Below are 4,921 nucleotides of genomic sequence, written 5' to 3'. Positions count from 1 at the left end.
TTAGAATACCCAAGATATAAGATAAATTTTGCTAAACACATGAAATTCAAGAAGAACGAAGACCAAAGTGTGGACACTTTGCCCCTTCTTAGAATTGGGAACAAAACACCCATGTAAGGAGTTACAAAGACATAGTTTGGAGCTGAGAGGAAAAGAACGACCATCTAGAGACTGCCATATCCAGGGATCCATCCCATAATCAGCTGCCAAACACTGACACCATTGCATACACTAGCAAGATTTTGCTGCAAGGACCCAGATAGAGCTGTCTCTTGTGAGACTACGCAGGGGCCTAGCAAACACAGAAGTGGATACTCACAGTCAGCTATTGGATGGATCACAGGGCCCCCAATGGAGGAGCTAGAGAAAATAATCAAGGAGCTAAAGGGATCTGCAATCCTATAGGTGGAACAACAATATGAACTACCCAGTACTCCCCAGAGCTCGTGTCTCTAGCTGCATATGTATCAGATGTTGGCCTAGTCGGCCATAAGTGGAAAGAGAGGCCCATTGGTCATGCAAACTTTATCTGCCTCAGTACAGGAGAATGCCAGGGCCAAGAAGTGGTAGTAGGTGGGTGGGGGAGTGGGTAGGGGAGCGGGTGGGGGTCTTTTGGGATAACATTGGCAATGTAAATGAAATAAATACATAATAAAAAAAGAAATTAGGGAAATGACACCGTTTACAATATTCACTTATAATACAACATACCTTGGTGTGACTCTAAATAAGCAAGTAAAAGATCTGTACTACATAAACTTCAAGTCTGTGAAGAAAGAAGATCTCAGAAGTAGGAAAGATCTTCCATACTCAAGGACTGGCAAGATTACTATAGTGAAAATGGCATTCTTCCCCCAAACAATCTACAGATTCAACACCATCCCCATCAAACTTCCAAATCAATTCTTCATAGAGCTACAGAGAGAAATTTGCAAATTCTTTTTCAAAAATATAAAACACAGGATAGCCGAAACTATTCTCAACAATAAAAGAACTTCTGGGGAATCACCATCCCTGATTTCAATCTGTATTACAGAGCAATAGTGATAAAAAAAAATTCATGGTATTAGTACAGTCACAGGTAGTAAGATCAATGGAATAGAATTGAAGACACAGAAATGAGCCAACTACATATGGTCACTTGGTATTTGACAAAGGAGATAAAAACATCTAGTGGGAAAAAAGACAGCATTTGTAACAAATGGTACTGGTTCAACTGGTGATCAGCATATAGAAAAATGCAAATTGACCCATTCTTGTCTCCCTGTACAGAGATCATGTCCAAGTGGATCAAAGACCTCCACATAAAATCAGGTACTCTGAAACTTATAGAGGACAAAGTGGAAAAGAGCCTCAAACACATGGGCACAGTGGAAAAATTCTTGAAGAGAACACCAGTGTCCTATGCTCTAATCTACAAATGGTACCTCATAATATTTCAAATGTTGTATAAAGCAAAGGACACTCTCAATAGGACAAAGAGGCAACCAACAGATTTTGAAAAGATCTTTACCAATCCTACATTCTATAGAGGACTAATATACAGTATATACCAAGAACACAAGAAGTTAGACTACTGAGAACCAAAAACCCTATTAAATAAGGGGTACAATGCACACAAAAAATTTTTCAACTGAGAAATATTGAATGACTGAGAAGCACCTAAAAAGCAAAAATATCCAACATCCTTAATCATCAGGGAAATGCAAATCAAAACAACCCTGAGATTCAACATTACACCAGTCAGAATGGCTTAAGTCAAAAAATTCAGTGACAGCAGATGCTAGCAAGGATATGGAGAAAGAGGATCACTCCTCCATTGCTGGTGGGATTGCAAACTGGTACCACCACTCTGAAAATCATTCTGGCGGTTCCTAAGAAATTTGGACATAATACTGCTGGAGGACCCAGCTATACCACTCCTGGCATTTACCCAGAAGATGCTTCAACATGTAATAATGACACATGCTCTACTATGTCAACAGCAGCCTTATTTATAATAGCCAGAAGCTGGAAAGAATCCAGATGTCCTTCAAAAGAGGAATGAATTCAGAAAATGTGAGAGATTTACACAATGGAGTACTACTCAGCTATTAAAAGCAATGCATTGATGAAATTCTTAGGCAAAAGGATGGAAGTAGAAAATATCATCCTGAGTGAGATAACCCAAAAGCAAAAGAATTCAGATGATATTCAGTCACTGATAAGTGGATAGTAGTCCAAAAGCTTCAAATAACCAAGATACAATTCAGAGACCACAGGAAGCTCCAGAAGGAAGACCAAAGTGTGGGTGCTTCTTTCTCTCTTAGAATGAGAACAAAGTTCTCACAGGAGCAAATACAAAGACCAAGTGCAGAGCAGAGACTGGAGCAAAGGCAATCCAGTGACTCTACCACCTGGGGATTCATCCCATACACAGTTACCATGTCCAATTTTGGGTTCAAAAATAAGAGAATGAGTGCTACTGGGATGGCTCCACAGACAAAAGGACTTGTTATACATATCTGAAAACTTGAGTTCTAGGACAAGAAGAGGCAACAGTGAAAAGATATAACAAACTACTGAAAGACATTCTCTGACTTCCACACTTTAGAAACACATACTTACACACACACATACACACACACACACACACACACACACACACACACACACACACACACAGTGGTGAGATCTAAGACAAATGAAGATTCATTTTGACACTGCTGAAGCTTTTCCTGTCCATCACCTACCTCTATAATACCCTGACCGTGACCTTACTCTCTTCCAACCACCCTCCTGCAGGACAAAATTTTCTCCAACAATGTGAGTAGATTACTTTCTTCCTTTGTTCCCCAGCATTTCTCTAGCTCGTTTACCAGACCCTCCCCCCAGCCATGTTTGGCTTACCATCACATCTGATCTAAGCAGCTTTCCTCAACAACCATGATCATGAAAATAGACTGTGCTTGCCCTTCAGAGTCTATTTTAGTAAAATTACCACAGGCAGTGCCTTCAAATGCTAGCACCGAAGCAGGTAGGACAAAACCTATAGCTAGAACTCCTCCATGGGATGAGGAAGCCATTCCCTCTCCATCTCATCTCACCATGAGTAGACAGCTGAATCAGAGCACAATTGAAAGCTACAGCAACCAAATTCTGTGATGTGTCCTCACCCACTGATGAACAGGTCTGTTGCCTGTGGTATTCTAGGGGTGGGTGGATACATGGATCAACCACTATTTTCCTGGCTTTTCCAATTTTTCCTCCACCAATCAATGAACAACTGGCCTTCCATAATACTGTACATGTGTTTTCAATTCTAGGTATATAGGTGACTACATAGAATGCCAAGATTTTTTGGAATCATATCTTTACCAAGCATAATAATTATTATTATTTTAATTTGAATTATTCTATTATTATAAAACTTGTATTTTATGTTTTAGACCTTTTTTATTAGGTATTTTCTTTATTTACATTTCAAATGTTATGTCCTTTCCTAGTCCCCCTCCCTGAAAATCCCTTATCTTCTCTCCCCTCCCCCTGTTCTCCAACCCACCCACTCCCATTCCTGGTCCTTGCATTACACTATACTGGGGCATAGAACCTTCAGAGGACCAAGGACCTCTCCTCCCATTGATGGCTGACTAGGCCATCCTCTGCTACATATAAATCTAGAGCCACAAGTTCCACCATGTGTTTTCTTTGATTGATGGTATAGTTTCAAGGAGTTCTGGGGGTACTGGTTAGTTCATATTTATGCTCCTCCTATGGGGCTGCAAACCCTTTCAGCTTCCTGGGTATTTCTCTGGCTCCTTCATTGGGGACTTTGTGCTCCATCCAATGGCTGACTGTGAGCATCCACTTCTGTATTTTCCAGTCACTGGCAGAGTTTAAACCAACATTAGATCATTCACAGCTCTCTTGCTAGCTTTACTTTTGGGTATACATTTAATATATATTTAACTTTAAATAAAGTTGAGGTAATTTACCATCCACACTGCCAGTATTTAACTGAATAATGAAAAACTATTTGTTTCGCTTTATGTCCTAAGCTTAACATTATATAAAATACATATATGGAACTTCTTTCTACTTTCTGATTTTAACTATCAGTCATAAATAAAATGTTCAAATGTCTCCTTTACAGTAAACGAAATATGAAATAGGAGGCCTATTATTAAAAAATACAAAAGGAAACACAAAAACATGTGGCAAAATTTAGTACTAAAAAGAAAAAAAAAGATGAAAAATAGTAGAAAGACAATTGAGGAGATAAACAAGAGATAGCAATAGTTACATGCTTGTCTACAATTTTAACATGAAATATATAGACTGCTGTCTAGGGTTGCACAGACAGGAAGGGATTACCTAGCTATAGAAACAGGACTATAAACTGCCAAGAACTAGAGAATAAATAGGGCACTTAACAGGACATTAAGGAAAACATATAGGGGACTAGAAATATGGCTTCATAGTTAAGAGTACTGGCTTCTCAACAGGCCAGGAACCAATGAAATCTGCATGGGATAAAGGCTGTCTAGGCCTCACATTTCACTTTTTTTTTTCACAGCAGCCATGCCCAGTGACAATATGGAATGTGTTCCCACAGGCTCAAATGTCAGAGAATCTGCATTTGAAGTCTGTTTCCATTGTTCATTATATTGTCCCTTCATATCTTTTTTTTTTTTATTACGTATTTTCCTCAATTACATTTCCAATGCTATCCCAAAAGTCCTCCATACCACCCCCACTTCCCTACCCACCCATTCTCATTCTTTTGGCCCTGGCATTCCCATGTATTGGGGCATATAAAGTTTGCAAGTCCAATGGGCCTCTCTTTACAGTGATGGCCGACTAGGCCATCTTTTGATACATATGCAGCTAGAGACAAGAGATCCGGGGTACTGGTTAGTTCATCATGTTTTTCTAACTACAG

This window comes from Mus caroli, chromosome 1 (genome assembly GCF_900094665.2).
Source record: "Mus caroli chromosome 1, CAROLI_EIJ_v1.1, whole genome shotgun sequence".
Taxonomy (NCBI): domain Eukaryota; kingdom Metazoa; phylum Chordata; class Mammalia; order Rodentia; family Muridae; genus Mus; species Mus caroli.
The sequence above is the reverse complement of the archived record's forward strand: the minus strand, read 5'-3'. Positions refer to the sequence as shown.